Source organism: Cervus elaphus, chromosome 18, assembly GCF_910594005.1.
Source record: "Cervus elaphus chromosome 18, mCerEla1.1, whole genome shotgun sequence".
In the NCBI taxonomy this organism is placed as follows: domain Eukaryota; kingdom Metazoa; phylum Chordata; class Mammalia; order Artiodactyla; family Cervidae; genus Cervus; species Cervus elaphus.
Genome location: NC_057832.1, coordinates 71,711,760 through 71,735,220, shown reverse-complemented (window position 1 = coordinate 71,735,220; position 23,461 = coordinate 71,711,760).

Here is a 23,461-nt window from a genome sequence, read left to right as displayed (position 1 = left end):
AGACAGAGCTTGGTCATGCAAGAACATCTTGTCACATGCTCACCGACAGAAATCCCCAGGGGACAGGGGCATTGTCATAAGCAGTTTATTTTTCCATCTGGACTGGTGAGCTTCAAAATAGCCTTGACATTGCCACTGAGGACTCCTAACACATTTTCATATGTATTTCCATGTACCATGGTTTCTTTCCTTACGGCTGTTTTGCAAAATAGTTTCAAAGAAGGAGACAAATTTCTTTGCCCTCCCAGGAATGGGCACTTCCTTGAGTGCAGGATTAAGTTTAAGGTACCAGTGTTCTTACAGCATGGACTGTTTTCTGCCTGGATCTGACAAGGTGACTCAGGCAGTGGAGCTCGACAGTGCTGGCATCTCCCCTTTCCCAAGGACCTGCCTTCCCAAGGACCGACACTTCAGGCTCTGCCGTGGTGAGAGGATGGTCCCCCTTCGTCTCCTGGATCAGCGTTGCCTGGCATTCATTCTCATAGGATGGGAGATGCAATCAACAAATCTGGCAACATCTGGAAGGAGCACGATTATAGAGTCAGTTTCTTTCAAGGAATCACCCATTGTGAAGGGCTTCCCTCCTTCTGGAGTAATCATAGGCTTGGGGAACTGCTCAGTAACAGAACTGATCTGTTCGTGTTTACAATCAACAAACCCCCAACCAGCCTTTGACTTTCACGTCAAATGACTGATCCAGTCCAGTCAAGACGGCTAAAGTCTAGTCATCAGCATAGGTAACATGCTTCGTATGACTATGGAGTCAGAGGCTGGGAGCCTCTGGCGTAGAACTGAATGGTCATACTCTTTGCTCTTGATCCCGTGTATATACCTATTTTTGGAACCACTGACTTTCCCACAGAACACAAAAACTAAGATTCAAGTATTTCTAAATGTAGGTTTTATCCTCCACTGGACCTAGCTTCACTCCTGGGGCTCAGAGCTGTAGACTGTGGGGAAAATGATGAAAGTCACTTGAGAAGATACTGATCATTGTTGAAGCCAGGTGATGAGTACACAGGAGTTTGTTAGACTATTCTGGTGTTGTATATGTTTGAGAATTTTCATAATGAAAAGTTTAAAACTTGCTGGTCAAACAACTCTACTGCTGCTGAAAAGACCCCATTGCCACCACTCCCCTTCCTCGGCAGTACTCTCAAGTAGTTGCAGAGAATTTTGAAGCCTTCAGTCAGGCTCTCAGCATCAAGTCAGTGTCTGCTAGTCCTCTTCTGACCTTATGTGGTTCAGGTCACTCATCCTTGTAAAGCAGAATCTCTCTCGTTAACTAGAAAGGAAGGGCGGGGAAGGACAGAAAATAAGTTTTTGAAAAAGTTGGTTCAATCACTAAGTTCTCACTGTTCCTCAGTTACTCATCTCTGTCCATCTCATTCTAACTTCACTTCCATTGTGCATGTGTGTGCTCAGTCACTTCAGTTGTGTCTGACTCTGCCACCCCATGGACTGTAGCCCGGCAGGCTCCTCTGTCCACGGGATTCTCCAGGCAAGAACACTGGAGCGGGTTACCATGCCCTCCTCCAAGGAATCTTCCCAATCCAGGCATTGAATTTATGTCCTTTGTCTCCTGAATTGTGGCAGATTTTTTACTGCTGAGCCACTGGAGAAGCCCTCACTTCCATCATTCCTGGTCCATTATGCCTGTACCTTACTGGTTTTCCTACTTCAGTCCACCCTACCCCTCATACCCAGATTCATCTCCCTAAGACTTTAGGGTATCTTTAATTGTCCCTTGCTACATGATAGTCCTCCAAGTCTACTTAACTGTCTACAGAATTAAATCCAGATTCCTAAATCAGGCGCTCAGTGTCTGCCACACAGTAATGTCCCGAGCTTCTCCAGTGACCCCCTGGCCTCCACAAGCCCCCGGCTAACTGACACCTTTGCTGCGGTGACACTTTCCTTCACTCTAGCTGTTGGATGAGCATTATTGAGAGAAGCTGTGTAGACACTAACTGAACGTCAGCTTCAGCCCCTCTTGTTCTTCAGTCTCCCCTGGGGCTAACCTGAGTTCTTTCTCAAATACTTGGACTCAGCTTTTATCGTTGATGTTGTTCAGTTGCTAAGTCGTGTCTGGCTCTTGGCAGCCTCATGGACTACAGCACGCCAGGTTCCTCTGTCCTCCACCATCTCCTAGAGTTTGCTCAAATTCGTGTCCATCGAGTTGGTAATGCCTTCATTGAGTACCACACAAATAGGTGCTTCCCAGTTTTGGAGATTTTCGGCTAGCAAAACTTTAAGAAAGGGATGGCAAATTAAGTGTGAGATATACATCTGGAAAGAAACGTATACATTAACCAATCATACAACCGATGCCTGGGGAGAAAATAGAATATTGCCAGCACCTAAAACGCCCATCCTTTGTGTCTCTCCCAGAGCATAATTCTTCCTCCAGAGATATTTTGGTTCTCTGATTTTGGAGATAATTATTTCTTTATAGTTCTACCTCCTCCTTTCTATGTATATATACACAAAGCATTGTTTTGGTCTTTGAACTTGTATAAATGGAATCACCTCATTGGTATTGTCTTTTTCTGCCTAATTTTGGTTTTAGGAGATCATTCTCTTTCACTGCTTCCTAAGCTGTCTCACTGTACAACTGCACAGTTTATCCCCTCTACTGTGGGTAGGCGTTGGCTATTTCCGGTTTGAGGTTTTGGTGATGAGCAGTGCTGCTCTGACCCTTCTAGAGTATACCTCCAGTGCACCTAATGCACATTTTCTGTACGGTATAGATGCGGGAATGAAACTAGGGGCATGGAAATATGTATCCCTCTAAACTTTTTTGTTAATGTCAACTTGTTTTCAAAGAGATGGTACTATTTTACCCTCCCACCCTCTCTCAGCAGGGCATGAGAACAGCATTGTTCCACATCGTTCCCAATGCTTGGGTATCATCAGGAATTTAAATTTCTCCTGATTCGGTGAGTGTAAAATGGTATCTCATTGTGGGCTTTAATTTTCATTTCCCGGATGTACTAGTAAAATTAAGTACCTTTTTATTTATTGATTGATTGTTCACATTTCCACTTTGGGCAAATGCCTGTTTGTTTTTTACCCATTTTTCTATTAGTCTATCTGTTTCTTATTTGCTTGAGTGTGTATGTGTGTATATGTCTGTCTATAGGTACATATTGATAGAGATTTCCGGATACTGTTTCTTTGCTGTGTTGCAAATTTCTTGTTCTGTGGTTTACCTTCATTCTTTATGGTTTCTTGCTGAATCAAGTTCTTAATGTAGTCACACTTTTATCTTTCCTCTAAAGATTAGAGGAAATCATATCTTTTTGTGTTTCATTTAAGAAATTTTTTTTCTACCTCAAGGTCATAAGGATATTCTCTATAATCTTCTAGTGTTTCAGTTTTCCTTTTCATACTTAAAGAATTTCTCTACCTGAAATTTCTTTCCCAATCCCCACCCTCTCTTCTTTACCCAATATGACTAGAAAGTTTTGGCACTTCTTACTTTGCTGAGAAAGAACTCTTTTTATTTATTTATTTATTTTTGGTTAAAAAAAAAATCTTTACTGAAATATATTGATTTACAGTGTGTGTGCTAGTTTCAAGTGTACAGCAAAGTGATTCAGTGATATTTTTTAGATTCTTTTCCATTATAGGTTATTACAAGATATCAAGTAGAGCTCCTTGTGCTATACAGTAGGTCCTTGTTGGTTATCTATTTTATATACAGTAGTGTGTATATTTTAATCCCAAACTCCTAATGTGTCCCTCCCCCCTCCCCTTCCCCTTTGGTTACCATAGGTTTATTTTCTATGTCTCTGTGAATACTTCTATTTTATAAATAAATTATTTATATCATTTTTTTAAAGTTCCATATATAAGCAATGTCATATAATATTGGTCTTTCTCTTATCACTATCACTTCTTACCAAGACATTTTGATACCAAAACACGAGAAAAGCATAAGGTCAGAGTAAAGGAGAACGCTTTAAATCAAATAATTAACTGTTTGTGTTATACTTGTTTAATTTGTCCATATTTTTCTCATTTTGTTACAGGTCCTTTGCAGAACTTTGCCTAAGTATAAGTTAATGAAGATGGAGGAAGGAATCCTATTTTTGTTTTTTTTAATTTTGAAAGGCTGATGTTCTCCAAGTCTAACAACCACATAAATGTCCAGTGTGTCCATAACTGTCCAGAGCAGCCACTAGCAATAAGGACTTCTAATACTTTAGCAGAGGTGCATAACTGGCCTCCAGAGATCCAAGATGTATACATATTTGACTACTTGCCCTGGGAAGTCACTCTTAAAACTAATGCAAGTCCCTCACACTGCATTTTAAATACCACCTTCTTCCCATCAAGTATTTGAGTGCCTACTGTGTACACACACAGTACATGCCCCACACATAGCAGGGGGAGATGGACAATTACCGTGGATGGTTACCATGGATGGTAAAGAGGCTGGGTCAAGGGTCAAAGCCCAGCCCAGTTTGATCACAGCATGGCAACCAGCTGCTTTTTTACAGATTGAATAGATGTTGGCTCAGCTGGTAAAGAACTTGCCTACTAATGCAGGAGACACAAAAGACTCTGGTTCAATCCCCAGGTTGGGAAGATCCCCTGGAGGAGGAGATGGCAACTCCTCCAGTATTCTTGCCTGGGAAATCCCATGGACAGAGGAACCTGGTGGGCTACAGTCCATGGGGTTGCAAAGAGTCAGACGCGACTGAGCACAGACGCACCTGTAAATGTTTCTTCCCCTGAAGACTGTGATGGTTTCAGGAGTGAGGTGGGTTTAGAGGAAGAAGCTGTAAGATACAAAGAGCTCCAGGGCCTTAGGAGAACAGCATAGGCAAAGACTGGGAAAAAGAAGATGTTCTTTGGTGTGGCTGGAATATAACTGGCAAGGAGAGATGAGGCTATAGGCTAAGGCCAGACCAGGAAAAAGAGATCCCTGTCAGCCTGGCAAAGGGGGGTGCACTTGCTCTAAAAGGCCAGTGGAAAACCTTAAAGTGCTTCCTAAGAGCAAGTGGAAGGATGCTGCATTTGAAAAAGTTCTTTCTGGCTTGGACACCACAGCATTTAGACTAGTGGGGCTTGTGAATGAAAAGCAACTCCAAAGTGATTGTAGGCAGTGCCAGGAGAGCACAGAGGACTCTTCAGCATCAGTTGTTACCTTTTTTGGCCATGGTTCTTAGTTCCCCGACCAGAGTTGGAACCCGCACCCTCTGTAGTGGAAGTGCCCAGTCTTAACCACTGAACCACCAGAGAAGTCCCCATTGAAGTTACTCCTTTTGGGCAAAGGGGACACCCAAGAGACACTTGCCACCGCTGCTGTGTGGATATATTTAAATCTGGGTGCAACTCTCTTTTTAGTTTACCAGCAGGAAGGGTATACTTCATGTATTCAAAAAGTCCATCTGTGGTTAACACCTGGACTTTGATTTATATTCAGTCTAATCCATGGAATTTTTATTCTGATCAACGTTACCAGATGAACCATGATTAGCCCAAAGTAGGACAGAAGAGAATCTGAGAAGTAGCCTTTCCACCTGTCCCTTGGCTCTGCCCTAGGAAACAGTCACCCAGCAGCACTTCCTGGAAACCACTGAGACAGAAGTTACATGGCACCGGCCTCGGCTGCAGAAATCCTGAATTGGTTCTTTGTACAAGATCGTCTCTTAGACACCAAAGCCTCAGTGCCCTCAAAAGATCATTCACTCCCTCTAAATGCCTTAGAAATGGAAATTCTCAGGTAAGATTTTAACAGATGAAGATAAATGAGTATTTTTGTGTGTGTCACTGACTTTATGGTCAAAAGTCCAAGGCCAGCTGGACTGAAATTTTAAAATCTTATATGTTACAACAATCACATTTTAAAGTGTGTTTTTCCATTGGTGATAGACTGTGCATTTTGAGACTCGAGGTGTAAAACATTTTTATTTTGTGTGCCATTTAATTCCACGCCTTTGAGCATCTGGACTTAAAGAATCCTTAGGATTTTTCCTCTCGGGTCTCCTTGGAAAACAAGGATGCTAGTTGCTACTTCTCTAGTTGGAAAACATGTTTTCTGTTTCCTTTTAAGTTATCAGGTTAAATTCAGTGACTATTCTCCCAGAATTCTGTTCTTACAGGCTATTCTGTAAGAGCAGATTATATTTCCAAAGTTTCTGATACAATTCTCAGGGAATGTGGAATGGGTTTCCTAATGGACAGTGTTGTTTACGGGAGCTGGGCCTCAGCTCATAAAAGCCTGTATGTCAGAGAACCAGAGTATGTACCAAATAAGTAGAAGGTGCCAGAGAACTGAAATGCTCCACACAACAGACAGAAAAATGTGATAGCTTACAACTTGACAGCTGAAAACATAGCTACCCTCTGCACAGCTCCAGTGGGAATAAGTTAAGATTCAGTCACAAAACCACTCAACTATGGGTGAGGTGCTGTTTAGGGGTCCAGGAGACAAGAGGAGATCTGCTCAAAAATTTGATATTAAGAAGAGTGATGGACCTCTTGAGAGGTCCAATAAAGTGCCATGACTGGAACAATCAGAGAAGGCTTCCTGGTAGAGGTGACATTCACACTACTCCTTGAGTGAAGATGTTAAGATTTTGAGTAGAGACAGTAAAGATCAGAGCAGACTTCTAGTCTAACCAGGGGCCTGTGAGCTGTGATGCAGGAGAAGGATCAGTGGCTGTCGGCCTATGAAGAGATACGGAGTGATGACAGAGGAGAAAGAAGTGAACAGTCCCTGGAGATGCCAAAGCCAGAAGGAACCTGAGAAGTAGAGAAACCACCTGAGATTAGCCTTGGTGAGAATACAAAGATTAAGGGAAAGAGAATGAGGAGGAGGGAAATCCCTGCCAATACAGGAAGGAAAAGAAGTAAGGGTTCATCTGTATGTTGAGAACCTCTGTTGGATGAGGTGGTCACCTTCCCAGAGTCAGGAGTATGAAATACTCCATCAAGTAAGCTGAAAAGTTTGGAAAGTGTCGTTAGCTTTATATCAACGTCACAAAACAAGGCATTTTGAAAAGAAACATCAAGTTGTTTTCTATGGGGACCAAAAGATGCTTTTTCCACTTTCAGGCTGTGACAGATTTCAAGTCCAAGCATAATGTTGATTAAAATCGACTATTTTCACTTGATCTGTGTGGTTATATGAGTGTGTGCTCAGTCGCTCAGTCATGTCTGACTCATTGCCACCCCATGGACTGTAGCCCCAGGCTGCTCTGTCCATGGGATTCTCCAGGCAAGAAACACTGGAGTGGGTAGCCATTCCCTTCTCCAGGGATCGAACCCGGGTCTCCTGCGTTGCAGGTGGATTCTTGACTGACTGAGCCACCAGGGTATACAGGATAACAAAATGAGCATTCCATCACCTGATTTAAGATGGTGTCTCTCCTCACATTCAGCTGGGGAAAAGATGGGACCGAGGGGAGAGGCCCCGGGGAGCACTCGGGCTGCTGCCCTCAGGGCCTCCTGCCTGTGTTCCAATTGCTACCTGAGTTTCCCTCGCTGGGAGAGGATTTCTGTTCTGAAAACCCCAGACGCTGAAGACAACACATCCTCGATTGTTATGTAACCTTGGGCACATTAAAAAAAAAGAAAAAAAAAACTCTGGGCCTGTGTTCTGAATAAAATAAAGGAGGAGGATTAGTGGTTTTCAGTCTTCTCTTAGGTGGGAAACTGCTCAAAGTCCTCCGGGTGGTGACTGAAGAAGACGCCTCCCCGGCACTTGACTGTTTATTCGTTCCTCATTTAGGTCTCCATGACTCAGTGCTTCCTGTACTGTATCGAGTTCCCACACTCCAGCAGAGTTCTTTTTTTGAGAGTGTCAGATTGTTAAGCTAACACTTATTTCATTGCTTTAAGCGAGATGGGCTTTTAAGGAGGATGGTCAAAAATGCAAGTGTGAACCTTTTTATGACCCTGTCCCTTCATCAGGAGAGCATCTAACTCAATATCAATGGACTTAATCCCCGCTAAGCCTGATTGGCATTCCATTCCTAACAGTTAATATCAAGGAGATAATCCAAAAGGAAAAAAAGAAGCCATGTGCATGAAGTTCTTTGTCATTGTATTTTTCTTTATAATGAAAAATGCAAAACTAGAAACAGCCAACAGGAGGAAGGACTGAGTTATGGTGTTCAGTGTCATACTAATAAGTTCACTGCTCAGTGTCATACTAATAAGTTCATAGCGGTCACATGAGACCGCTATGAGAACAGTCACTGTGGAAATGGGATAACAAGGAGAAGAGGAAAGTGCAGAATAGTGATGCATGTAAACGAGGTGGGAGTCCAGCTTGATTCCCCTGCATTTCTCTTTCCTCTTTCCTGTGTCTCTTCTCAGTTTCTCCCACGTTGCTATTGGAACATGGAGAAATGAGTTGATTTATGAGGTCAATAACCCTGTGGTGATTTTCTGCTTCTGAACTGTGTCTTGAAGGAAGCCTCAGAACCCAAGCTCTAAGAGAGGTAAAGAACTCATTGTTTAGTAGCTAAGTCACGTCAGACCCTTTTTCGACTATATGGACTATAGCCCCCCAGGCTCGAGTACTGGAGTGGGTTGCCATTTCCTTCTCCAGAGGAACTTCCCAACCCAGGCATAAAACCTGCGTCCCTGCATTGGCACGTGGATTCTTTACCATTGTGCCATGAGGGAAGCCCCAAAGAACTCGTTGAATAGTAGGTAGAGCCTCTGGGCTTCCAGTGCCTTCCTGCCCCACTGGGACCTGAGTATATTTCCATCACCATCCTTACTGTTCTGGTTTTGTGGTGAACCACGAGGACAGGAGCAGGGCAGATAGCAGGCACTTGTGACATGAACAAAACTCTTCTTTCCTTCCTTTGTGGTTGTGACTTACCAAGAAGCACCGTGTAACTGATGCAGTGATATAGCCAGAGAAACTAAAAAAGCAAAAGAAAGCAGTGCTTTCAACTATTTTCTCTTACAAAGTATTTGGTGAAACTGTAAGAGAATATTTAGCACCACAAAAAGTAAGCCAAGGGTAAGAAAAACTCTCCATTCCCAAGAGACTTCAGCTGACCAAATTAAGTCTGATCCAGAATAAACAGTTCTCATCTGGAAGTCTAGCAGTTCCAGAAAGTACTGTCCAGGGAAAAAGGCCCATGATACTGATCTGCATAATTATGTAACCCTTCAGCAAAGTGGGAATAAGTACCACTGTAAAGGGGTGCACAGGAAAAATCAAACGTGAGCAAGTAACAGTTCTCAGACCTTAAGAAGAAGACTTTATTCCTGAAGAAAAACCAGGCCCTTTCCTATGAACTTGACCAAGGTCAGTTTTGCCCATGCTCATCCAGCATCCAAAGCCTAAAACAAGATTTCTATTATCAGATCCCTCCAGTGGGACTTGCCTAGTGGTCCAGTGGCTAAGACTCCACTCCCAGTGCAGGGGGCCTGGGTGAGATCCCTGGACAGGGAACTAGATCCCACATGGTGCAACTAAAGATCCTGCTTGCTGGGAAAGATTGAAGGAAGGAGGAGAAGGGGATCACGGAAGACATGGTTGGATGGCATCACCAACTCAATGGACAGGAGTTTCAGCAAACTCTGGGAGATGGTGAAGGACAGGGAAGACTGGCATGCTGTAGTCCATGGGGTTGCAAAGAGTCGTACACAACTGAGCAACTGAACAATAACAACAACCTAATAAATCATAAGGACGTTATCTTTCTGCAGCACCCGAAGTGAACCTATTCCAGTACTGTCTCATGCTGATAACGATCGTGGTTATGCAGGTCTATTTCCTTACCAACAAACTTCAGGAGACGATACTCCATTTTTAACCATCAAGTGGAAGTTAATCCTTATATTTACTTATTCATCCAGTAGTCATATAGTTATTACTGGCACATATTGAACAACTGGATGTGCTAGACAACGTGCTAACAACTTTAACATGTGTAAAACAATGTTAATCCTATTTTTTAAATTTTGTTTGTTTATTTTTGGCTGTACTGGGTCTTCACTGCTGCTTGGGCTTTTCTCTAGTTGCAGAGAGTGAAGGCTACTCTCTAGTTGCAGAGCATGGACTCTAGGGCACGTGGGCTCAGTAATTGTGGTTCCCGGGCTCTAGACCACAGGCTTAATAGTTGTGGCACATGGGCTTAATTGCCCCTCAGCATGTGGATCTTCCTGGACCAGGGATTGAACCCATGTCTCCTGCATTGACGGGGATTCTTTACCACGGAGCCACAAGGGAAGCCCAGTAGGATTATTAGGTCCAGGAATTTCCCCTGGAGAAGGAAATGGCAACCAACCTACTCCAGTATTCTTGCCTGAGAAATCTCATGGACAGAGGAGCCTGGCAGGATACAGTCCATGGAGTCGCATACAACCTAATGACTGAACAGTAGCAAATAATCTTACTAGTAGAAATTATTTTCCCCAATTTTTGGAGGCAAAACTTGAACCAATGAAACTCAAATTTACATCATATATCATCCACTACACTCAAAAAGACCACTGAACTGTAAGAGACATAGGGGGGGTCTTCAAGTTCAATCCCCTTATTGTTGTTTACCTTCCTTTATTATGGAAATACTCAAATACACTGAAAAGTATAATAAACCACTCAGCTTCAGTAGTCATCAGTTTATAGTCAGTCTTATTTAATCTTTACCCTCACTTATTTTCCTCCATCTCATAGAATATTTTTGCCATAATATCTTTTTAGTCCTTATCTGGAAATAATTTCAAACCTACATACAAGTTGCTAAAATGAAAATATTTTAAAAACCCATTACCCTTTACCTCCATCTGTTATTAACATTTATTCATTTGCTCCATCAGTACGTTTTTTTCTCTCTCTTACCCCCCTCACACCCTACCCCTACACTTTTTGGTTGTTGTTGTTCAGTTGCTAAGACCGGATGGACTGCAGCACTCCAGGCTTCCCTGTCCTTCACTATCTCCCAGACATTTGAGGGGAAACCATTTGAGGGTAATTACATACGTCACAACGCTTTATCCCTGAATACTTCATTGTGTATTTCCTAAGAATAAGGATATTCTTTTATAGACCGTAGTATAATCAACTTCAGTAAAATGAACACTGATTCATGACTTTATATACCCTATTCTTATTCCAGTTTTTTCAGTTGTGTTCCTTAGAGCATTTCTTTCCCCTGCAGTACAATTTTGGGTGAGGTATTACATTTAGTTGTTAGTCTCTTTTGATCAGAAACATTTCCAGAGCTTTTGTCTTTCATGACATTGACATTTTGGGGAAATGAATCCCTTTCCCTTTCTTTCTTTTTTTTTTTTGAGCCGTGCTGTGCAGTGTTCAGGATCTGAGTTCCCCAGCCAGGAATTGAACCTGTGTTCCCTGCAGTGGAAGCATAATCTTAATCACTGGACCTTCAGGGAAGTCCCTCTTTTCCTTTTTTTAACAAGACATTTCTCATTTGATGTTTGTCTGCTGTTTCCTTATGATTAGACTCAAGAAATGCATTCTTGGCCAGAACATTACCTAGATGAGGCTGTGACCTCAGAGCATCACATGGAAGCTATATGATATCCATCTCTCCTTACTGGTGGTGTTGATCTTCACCAGTCAAGGTTGTTGCCCAGCTTCATCACTGTACAATTACTGTTTCCCCCCCCCCCCTCTTGTAAATAATAAACAGCCTGTGGGGAGATACTGTAAGATCACAGAAATGTTCTGCTTATCAAAATTTTCCCTACATTCAGCATTTGTGTTTAGTTACCTGTTGCTGCATAATAGGTTATGCCAAAATGTAGTAAATTAAGACAATAAATATTTATGATCTCACACAATTTTTGTGGGTCAGCATGTCAGCGCTGCCTTGGCTGGATGGTTCCTGGCTCAGGGTCCCCTTGTGAGGTTACATTCCAGCTGTTGGCCAGGAGCTGCTGGCACCTGAAGGCTTGACTGTGGCTGGAGAATCCACTTCCAGAATGGGTCGGTCATTCACTTGCCTGGGAAGTCAGTGGGGAACTGAGGAGGCTTCAGGTTCCCTGCCACATGGACCTCTCCAAAGGGTCACTTGTGTGTCCTCTTTGCATGGCACTGGCTTCCTTTAGAGCAAGTGATCCCTAAGAGAGAGAGGAGAGGGCAAAGCCTTGTGACCTAGACTTAGAAGCCACACACTGTCACTTCCACTTACAGTCAGCTCCTTAGAAGTGAGGAGCCAAGTCCAGCTTACATTCCAGAGAAGGGAAATTTAGCTCCAACTTTAAGTTCCAACTCTATGTTTTGGTGGCCTCATCGATTGGTTTGTGGGATTTTACTTTCCTGACCAGAGATTGAAGCCATGCCTTCTGCAGTAAAGCGCTGAGTCCTAACCACTCGACCTCCAGGGAATTCCCTAAAATTCCAACTCTTGAACAGAGAATATCAAAGAATTGGTGGACATCAGTTAGAGCCATTATAGCATCCTTTGATGATTCTTGTCTGGTTTAATCCTTACTCAAAATAATGATTTCCCAACTATCCTGTATTATTTTAAAAGCAATTTCATCTATAAATTTTGGGGAACGTATCTCTTTAAAAGGAGTATTTTTAATATTATAAAATTATAATGTTATATATTATAATATCAAATAGCAGATCCCCTCGAGGAGGAAATGGCAACCCACTCCAGTATTCATGCCCGGATAATCTCATGGACAGAGGAGCCTGGCGGGCTATAGTCCACAGGGTCACAAAGAGTGGACACAACTGAGCCACTGAGCAGTCTGGCAGTCAGTATTTAAATTTCCATGTGTCCCATGAATGCTGTATTTTTTAATGAGATACAATTCACAAGCCTCAAAATTCACTCTTTTAAAGTGTACAGTCCAGTGGTTTATAGTATTTTGAGTTGTACAATCATCACCACTCATTTATCACCTCAAGAAGAAACCCTGTATCATTAGCAGTTACTTCCCATTTCCAAGTCAGTCCCTGACAACCACTAATATGCTTTCTATGGATATGCTTTTTCTGGATATTTCATATAAAGGGAATAATTACAGTATGTGGCATTTTATGTCTGGTTTCTTTTGAAACCATGGATGTAATCCATGTCACCTGCCTTTACTAACGAAGGTTTTAAGACTTTCAGGTCCTCCCAAGCAGCACGTAGCCTAAACAACATGTTTACCCGAGTTGTTTTTCAGGAACTTAGAGTCAGCTGCATCTGCTTCAAGCTGAGCCAAAGTCAGCTGTGTCTGCTCTGAGCTGAGCTGCTTAGGACAGGATGGGACCACCAGCCCTTCACCTGGGCATGCACGAGCATCTGCTTATGCTGTATTGAACATGCAGAGGCCTGTAGCTTTGCTACGCCTGCAGGGAACAATTATCACACCTTTTCCCGATCATCTTTCCTCTCTCCCAGGCCTCAGACCACCCTGCTTCTTTGTACTTTATCCCATACCTGAGACTCTTGCCTTCAGGGAAGCAGGTTGAAGACTTGTTTTCCTGTCTCCTCCTTTTGCTACAAACCTCTGCATCTCACCGTTTTGACTTCCTGCTCATCTGGCAAAACAAACCTGATGGTAACACCTTCACTTAGTATAGTTTTTAAGGTTGATTTATGTTGTAGCATGACTAAGTACTTCAGTCCTTGCTGTGGCTGGATAGTATTCCATTGTATGGAGATACTACACTTTGTTTATCCATTTTTTCGCTATTTGCAAATATTACTCATGTACAAATGTTTGTGTGGAGCCATATTTAATTTGTTTCTTTGAATTGGTACTGAAATAAAGTCCACATAATGCTGTTAGCTGATAAATCTTTTAAGTCTCTAGAGGTTCCTCTACAACTTTGTATTTTTTTCCAATTTGTTGAAGAAATTGAGTCATCTGTCCTGTACAGTTGTTCAAAATCAGGATTTTGCTGATTGGATCCTTTAGATATAAAAAATTTAATATGTTATTCTAATATCTATAATTTCATAGATTGGTAGCTGAGTGTAAAGACTTGATCAGATTCAGACTTGATGGGGGAGGGAAGGCTGGCAAGATTACGTTATATGGTCTATTATTCTACAAACATAATGTCTGGTTTTCTCTCTTTTTTAATATTAGCAGCCATTGATGATTATTGCCTAGATCCACTATGGAATGAGAAGTAGCAATACTTTAATTCTGTCATTTCTTCTTTATTAGCTAGAATATGGTATAAAGAAAAAATTTACCCTCAACTATTTTGTTACTATATCATTCAATTTATATATAAAAGGAAGGATAAAATGCTTGAATGTTTCCCTTTATTTCCTAGTTTTCAAAATGAATTGATTCATTATCCTCTAATAATGACCAACTATTTGTGAGCTTTAAAAGTTAACTCATGAAATCCCCTGGCGGCCCATTGGTTAGGACGTGGAGCTTTTACTGCCCTGCAGGGTTTCATCTCTGTGGGGGGACTAAGATCCCAGAAGTTGCTTAGGGTGACAAATAAAAACAGCCATATTAATAAGCTTCTCATCTTGAAGTCTTCATCCCTTCATTCTGTTAACCACTGAAGCATACATTGCTTCAGAGAAATTTAAATACTAGTATTTGAACTTTATACATAATTTTCTTTGCAGTTCTATACATAATTTTCTTTGCAGTTCCTTTTTAAAGGGTGAATTGGTTTTTAATAAGTCAGTATCTGTTTATACTTTTCTTTTGGTTTAGGACATGATGTTTGATCATGAAAGCATTCAATGATATATGGAATAAGAGAAAAAAATCTGCCAAATGCGTTAGAAAGCATTTGAATAGAAATGCTAGTTCCTATTTAAAACACTCTCTTTTCTGCATATACCCAAATGGGAGCAAAAGATGCCTTAATATTTAATTTTTATATTGTTAGAGACAATGTGTTTAATAAATTCCTTTTTATCTGTTGTGTATTTTTAGTTGTTTGGTAACCAAGTTCTAACTTCTTTCACATAAACTCCATTTCAAGCCTTGTTTGTTTTCAAGTACTCAAGTGTATGTCTCAGCTGAAGCATCTTTGTAAAAATACATAGAAGTCTTTAAAATGCTGAACTGTAGTACCTGCTTATTTTTTTTTAGTCATTAGTAGAGAAAAATTTTATCAGGAAGTTACTGATATGAATGTGCAGTTTACAGTGATTTCATATATGCTCCCCAGCTTCAAAATCACTTAGAACTCCCGCTGTGGTTTCTGGAAGGGTCAGTTGTTGCTTCCTCAAGTTAACACCTGTACAGCTTGGATTTGAGTTTTTAAAGAATATTTAACTTTTAAAGAAGTTATTTTAGGAAAAGGGGAGTTTGAGTTGTATTCATGGTTTTGGCTGGGTTAACAATAGTGAAGTGAAGTCGCTCAGTCCTATCCGACTCTTTGAGACCCCATGGACTGTAGCCTACCAGACTTCTCCGTCCATGGGATTTTCCAGGGAAGGGAACTGGAGTGGGTTGCTATTTCCTTCTCCAGGGGATCTTCCCAACCCAGGAATCGAACCCAGGTTTCCTGCATTGCAGGCAGATGCTTTACCCTCTGAGTCACCAGGGAAGCCAGGAAGGGTTAACAGTGGCTTCAATTAAATTGTTTGAATTATAAAGTAAGTGTAATTATGGTAAATAAGCTCAGCCTCATTTTTAAATGTTGAATCACATTTTATTTCTTGGATTAATACTGTAGAAACTTCAAAATTCAGGATCACTGAAATATGCCAAGTTCTGTTTTGGGATTGTGTGTTTAGTTTTTGTTGTGTTGATTAGTTTGCTTTTTTTTTAATTTATTTTTTTATTGAAGGATAATTGCTTTACAGAATTTTGTTTTCTGTCAAATCTCACCTTTTATTTTTCCTAAAGAAACTGAAAATGCTACATCTACTAGTGGAAGAAAATGCTTTGGTTTGCTCTGAAGATCTTGTTGTTGTTCAAGCACATTGTGGTTCAAAAATTACAAAGAATAATGTTAGTTAAATGCCAATGAACTCTTTTTATATGAAATATATAAATTTGGGGGGGTGATGGTGGCAGTGGTGCCTCTTACTTCCTTATGTAAAGTACTTGAACATTCTCATCAATATTGCCATCATCTGTTTGATATTCCCAGTAGGGAATTCCCTGGGTGTCCAGTGGTTAGGACTCAGTGCTTCACTGCTGGGGCCTGGATTCAATCCTGGTCGTGGTACTGAGATCCTACAAGTCACATGGCCAAAAAAACAAACAAACAACAAAATCTCCCAGTATATTTTCTCAAAGTCTATTTACTTAAAATTGTATGGAATGACATAATAAGGAATAAAATCTGAATTACAGACACACAGAAAGTAATAGTTCCATATTTAAAAATAACTTTCATATTTTGGCAGGAACACATAAATAGAATTTTTGACATTCATTATATTAGGTGATTATTGCTATTTCTTTTGATATAAAGTCCTTATTTGGACTTTAATATTGCATGTGTTCAAATGTGTACAATATTCCCAAATAAAAATAATTAAGAAAATTTGAAATTTTTCAGGCTAATGTTTTCGTTTCTGAAGACAATAAAGAGATTATTTAGTAGATCATTTCCAAGAACAAAAGCACTGACATATTTTACAGTGGTATCCCCGAGGAAGTTACGTGGATTTAGGGTAAAAATAAGTTCCTTTGTGTATCATTAAATAGCTGGCACTCTCCCACAGAGAGGAATATTTTCAAAATGGGAAATATGAGATACAATATGTGAATAGTATTGGGAAAATATTTTCAAATGCATCTATTCATGTTTGTATTTTAATGTTTTTCCACTGAAAATAATGTTACTGGTACAATGAGAAATAATAGGGGAAATTAACCACAATAAAAGTGAAAGTGAAAGGTGTTATAATTCAGAAGTTCTAATTTTCAACAATTCACTAGCCTAGATATCGTCTTCTGATTGGAGTTTTTATTCTTACTGTTGCTCATACTGCCCTCTCTCTGCTCAATGGTTTTTTTGGTTTGCTTTTAATTTTTTGTGGCCTTGTCTATCCCTACACAGCCAGACCTGGGAACTGATTCTGGGGAGCCTTGATGTTGAATCACCATGGAACGCATATGTGCAGTTAGCTCTTGCACACTTGCCCTTGGGCATCAGGCCCCTCTGCCCCACTAGGCCATATTCCTGGGACCAGGATTTTGTCCCCACTATGCAATTGATGCGGAGGTTCAAATGGCATTTACGGTTCCTGCTGTCCTTGTGGGTCTAGTAATTATGACTCCCAGGTGTCTCCCATCCCATGGAGCTGTAGTCAGGCCTGGTCAATGGTTCTTGTTGACCAGTGGGTTCCAAAGTCATTTGATGTGACTCTAATAGTCTGTGATAGCGTGCTTTTTTTTTTCTTTCAATCTATTTTTGGGTGTGCTGGGTCTCTGTTGCTGAACACATGCTTTCTCTAGTTGTGGTGCTCAGGCTTCTCAGCGCAGTTACTCTTGTTGTTGCAGAGAATGGGCTCTAGAACTCATGGCCTTCAGTAGTTGTGGCGCTTGGGTTAGTAGCCCTGCAGCATGTAGAATCTTCTCACACCAGGGATTCAACCCATGTCCCCTGGTATCCACTGCACCACCACGGAAGTCCCTGATAGCTTTCTTTATATCTGGCAAAATAAGATATTCTGAGCTCCTTTGTACATTGTGTTTTCTTTTTTTTACAATTGAGGTGCTTCTTTTTCTAACTTAATTTTTATCTTATATTGGAGTATATTTACAATGTGGTGTTAGTTTCAGGTATTCAGCAAAGTGATTCAGTTATACATATACATATTTCTATTCTTTTCCAGATTCTATTTCCATATAGGTTATTATAGAACATTGAGGAATTCCCTGTGCTATACCACAAGTCCTTTTGATTCATCTATTTATATATAGTAGTGTGCATATGTTAATCCCAATCTCCTAATTTATCCCTCCCCGTGACCTGTCCCCTTTGGTAAGTGTAAATTTGTTTTAGAAGTCTGTAGGTCTGTTCCTATTTTGTAAATAACTTCATTTGTATAAATTTTTTTTAATTTCACATATACGTGATATCATACAATATTTGTCTTTCTCTTAGTTTGATAATCTCTAGGTCCACTCACATTGCTGCTAATGGCATTATTCCATTCTTTTTATGACTGAGTAATATTCTATTGTGATATGTAATCTTTATTCATTCCTGTGTTGATGGACATTTAGGTTGCTACAGGTCTTGGCTATTGTAAATAGTACTGCAACGAACATTCAAGTGATTGTATCTTTTTGAATTATGGTTTTCTCTAGACATATGCCCAAGAGTGGGATTGCTACATCATATGGTAGTTCTGTTTTTTTTCTGGCTGTGCCACGTGTCACATAGGATTTTAGCTTCCTGACAAGTGATTGAACCCACACCCCCGACATTGGAGGCATGGAGTCTTAACCACTGGACAACCACGGAAGTCCCCTATTTTTTATTTTTTAGGAACCACCATATTGTTCCCCATAGTGGTTGTACCAATTTACATTCACACCAACGGTGTAGGAGGGTTCCCTTTTCTCCACACTGTCTCCAGCATTGATTGATTGTAGACTTTTGGAAGAAGGCCATTCTGACCCATGGGAGGTGATAGCTTGCTGTAGTTTTGATGTGCATTTCTCTAATAATTAGTGATGCTGAGCATCTTTTCATGTGCTCTTCGGCCATCTGTATGTCTTCTTTAAAGAAGTGTCTATTTAGATCTTCTGCCCATTTTTTGATTGTTTTGTGTGTGTATGTGTGCGTTTTTTGTGTTTTTTTTTTTTTTTATTGAGCTGCATGAGCTGTTTCTATATTTGGAGATTAATCCCTTGTCAATCATATTGGTTGCAAAGTATTTTTTCCCATTCTGAGGGTTGTCTTTTCATTTTATTTATGGTTTCCTTTGCTATGCAAAAACTTAAGTTCAAATAGGTCCCATTTGTTTATTTTTGTTTTTATTTTCATTAGAGGGGGTGGCTCAGCTGGTAAAGAATCCGCCTGTAATGCGGGAGACCTGGATTTGATCCCTGGGTTGGGAAGATCCCCTAGAGAAGGGAAAGGCTACTCACTCCAGTATTCTGGCCTGGAGAATTCCACAGACTGTTTCGTCCATGGGGTCACAAAAAGTCGGACACAACTGAGCGCCTTTCATTTTCACTTTTTCAGAAAGTGGATCCAAAAAGATACCACTACAATTTATGTTGAAGCATGTTCTGCATATGTTCTCTGAGAGTTTTAGATATTTTTCGGTCTTCCATGTAGGTCTTTAATCCATTTTGAGTTTATTTTTGTGTATGGTGTTATAGAATGTTCTAATTTCATTCTTTTACATGGAGCTGTCCAGTTTTCCCAGTACCACTTGTTGAAGAGACTGTTGTTTCCCCTGCTCTTTTGTCATAGATTGCTTATAGCTGTGTGAGTTTATTTCTGGGCTTTCTATTCTATCACATTGAACTGTATTTATTTTTGTGCCAATACCATACTGTTTTTATTACTGTAGCTATACTATATTGTAGCATAGTCTGAAGTCAGGGAGCTTGATTCCTCCAGCTCAGTTTTTCTTTCCTAAGATTGCTTTGGGTGTTCAGGATCTTTTGTGATTCCATACAAATTTAAAATTTTTTTGTTCTAGCTCTGTGAAAAACACCATTGGTAATTTGACTGGGATTGCATTGAATCTAGATAACCTTGGGTAGTACACTCATCATTTGATTCTTCCAATCCAAGAACATGGTATATCTTTCCATCTGTGTTACCTTCTTTTATCAGTGTCTTTATGGTTTTCAAAGTAAAAGTCCTTTGCCTCCTTAGGTAGGTTTATTCCTAAGAATTTTATTCTTTTTGATGTGATGGTAAATGGGATTGTTTCCTTAATTTCTCTTTCTGATCTTTCATTGTTAAGTGTCTAGAAATACAACAGATTTCTATGTATTAATTTTGTACTTGCAACTTTACCAAATTCATTGATGAGCCCTAGTAGTTTTCTGGTGGCATCTTTAGGATTTTCTGTGTACAGTATCATATCATCTGCAAACAGTAAGTTTTACTTCTTCTTTTCCAATTTGGATTCTTTTTTCTTCTCGGATTGCCATGATTAGGACTTCCAAAATTATTTTGAATAAAAGTGGTGAGAGTGACAACCTTGTCTTGTTCCTGATCTTAAGAGAAAAACCTTTTAGTTTTTCATCATTGGGAATGATGATGTGGATTTGTGGGTTTGTGATAATATGGCCTTTACTATGTTGAGGTAGTTTCCCTCTGTGGCCACTTTCTGGAGAGTTTTTGTCATAAATCAATATTGAATTTTGTCAAAAGCTTTTTCAGTATCTATTGATTGCTTATTGCAATGATCAGTGGCCTAGTCAATAGAAAGGAGAAAATATGTTAAGATACAATGTAGTGTAAATTTATATAGGGTTTTATTTATAAAACCCTGCAAAGTCAGGGTTTTACTCATCCTCTTCTATTTTTCCTTTCTCTTCTGCAGAGAATTCCAGCTCTAAGAAGATTCTAGTAATAACAGATTAGATTATCTCATTTGCTTTAGCCACAGTACACACACAATAGTATTAGAAAACTAATACCAACACTACCACTAATAATATGACTAAAACAAGTTAAAAAGATTTTTTTTCCTTAAGGTTTATTCCACTAGAGATGTACAAATTACTGTTTTAGGTTGATTAAAAGTTCCTTTTTGGGGTTATTCCACCCCAGTATACTAATTTAGATTCTTTAGATTCATCTTAAAATCTTTGTTTTATAATTATGTAAAATATTTACATAACTCCAAAGTCAAATTTATAAAACAAGTTACACTCAAAGACTTTTATTTTGATCCCTCATCCTGTTCCTTTCCTTCTAGTTAACCATTTAAAATGTTTCTATTTATCTTTTATAAACATGTAACAAATTTTGTAAATAATGTAATTTTACTGTATACACACACTTTTCTCCACTTTTTTGAGCTTAGTAATATGTTCTGGAGATCTATGGTGGATCTGACGTTGTTTAACCATTCCTGATTTAACCAGTTGCTGATGGATTTGGAGTTGTTTCTGGTCTTTTTGATATTATAAACGCTATTGTAAGGAATAACAGTCTTGTGCATATATTTAAAAAATGTTTTTTTCTTTGGAAGAGATCCCTAGATTTAGGATTGTGATCAAGATTAGTAGTACTGTCAAATCTCCCACAACTACCATACATTTGTAGGAATATCAGGAATATGTAAGCATACCTGTTTCTTGACCAACAGTATGTCCAAGTTTGGATTTTTGCCTACTTAATACACGAGAAATAGTATCCCAGTGTTGGTTTTATTGTCTCTGTTTCTCGTAGTATGAGTAAGATCAGTATATATTAAGTTTATTGTTCACTTCACAAGCTCAATTTCTTACAGAGTACTTGGTCTTTTTATTTTTAAAAACTCTTTAAAGATATTAAAGATACTAGCACTTGTAAATATTTTTCATATTTTGTCATTTGTCTTACTTTGAATTTTGATGGTTGATAATACATAAAACAAGGCTGACTTATATATATTGTTCTTGTATCCTGTAAACTTGCTAAATTGTTAGTTCTAGTAGCTTTTTAAAAAATTTATCACAAACGGTCCTTAGATTTTGTCAAATAACTTTTCTATTGAAATGATTGTATGACTTTTCTCTTTTATCCTGTTCATATGTTATATGATTTTCGGATGTTTAACCAACCTTTCATTCCTAAGATAAATCCCACTTGGTCAAATCAAAATTGTTGGAAAGTTTGTGGTGTTTGTTCTTTTTGCAAAGTTTGTGTTTTTAATGTTGGTTCATTTGATGTTAATTTATTGACAAATCCTTTTTCCATAGTGTCAGAGATAGTCCATTACTGATTACTACAATTCTGAAATAGTGGTCTGAATTATCTACTCCCATAGATTCCCCTTGTGACCTATGAATGCCTTTATATAGATTTTACTGTGTGCCTACTATGTTCCAGGCATTATTATGCATTAAGGATACAGAAATAAATAGGGTAGATACAGCCCTTGTCCTCTCAGCTGTGGTGAAGACAGTAGATAGTTTAATGAGTGTTAGGCAAGAGAGTAAAATTTGAGATTTAAACAAAGGGAACTATGTTAGAATTTTTTTTAAAGCCGCTTGGAGGGGACATGTCCCTCCAGGTCCAGGGGTTAAGACTATGCAATGCAAGGGGCATGGGTTCTATCCCTGGTCCAGGAACTAAGATCCCACATGTCCCATGGCACAGCTGAAGGAAAACAAAAAAGTCACTTGGAGGAAGTTATCTGAATGGTAAGTTGAATTCAACCAGGGTTACCATATCATTTACTATCCAAACAGGGACAATTTTCAAAGTGAAAAGGGAAAACAGGCATAAACTAGGATATATAATCACCTTAAATCTAACCAGTCAAATGAGAAGTGTTTGAGGCAGAAAAAACTGTGGAAGAAGACAAGGCCCATTAAGATAACAAAAAATCTTAAATTTAGTGAGCTGTAAACTGTGAGGAAAATTGGGTCAGAAAAGCAAGCAAAGACCAAAATATAAAGGTCTTGTAAATTGGAAAGGAACTTGAGCTTCATTCTAAGGACAATGAATGTTCTAAGCAAAATTAAATGAAAACTATTGCACTGTGGAGAAAGTGTGAGCAAAGAAGGTATCCTTAGAGATCATTTGGAGGGGAATGGAGGGTGGGTATGGGTTTTGGGGGTCATGAAATGTTCTACACAAAGGCCACAGAATTACGTGCTGTGCCTTAAAGCAGCTTGATAAAGCTTTTTTCCTCCAGGTGAGAGATGAAAACAGCTCTAGATTAATGTATTGGAAGTAAGGATGAATTCAAGAGATACTTAAGAGAACCTATAAGGCCTTGTGACTGACAGGATATGGAGGTGAGCAAGAGGAACAAGTCAGTTAACATCCAAGATTCTGGCTTAAGCAACAGGATGGATGATGGTGCCATTTACTGACATAACCAGAACCAAACATGAGGGTGTGGGTGGAGAAATAAAAATGTTGAATTTGAGATAACTTTGAAAACAAGTATGGACTGTTTGTGTCCTTCCAAAATTTGTTGAAACTCTAATCCCAACTGGGTGTTGGGAGGTGAGGCCACTAATTTCATCACGAGGGTGGAACCCTCATGAATCTGACTAGTGCCCTTGTAAGAAGCGACCCAAGAGATTACTGAATCTTTCTGCCACAGGAGGATACAAAGTTGGCAGTCTGCAAGTAAGAAGAGGAATTTGTCAGAATCTAACCATGCTGGCACCCTGACCTTGAACTTCCAGCCTCCAGAACTGTAAGAAATTTCTGCTTTATAAGCAGCCTAATCTATGGTACTTTGTTAAGCAGCTCCAGTTCAAACTGTATCCAAGTTTGGCTCAGGTGAAGATCTGGGCTGAAGAGAATCAGCAGAAATCATTGAAGTGAAGAGTTTTGTTTAGGGCATATGTAAGATATGGTTAGAGGTGAAATCAGCAACGGTCTGAGAAAAAGGCTCTGGGGGTAGGTGGGGGGAGAAAACCAGAGGAG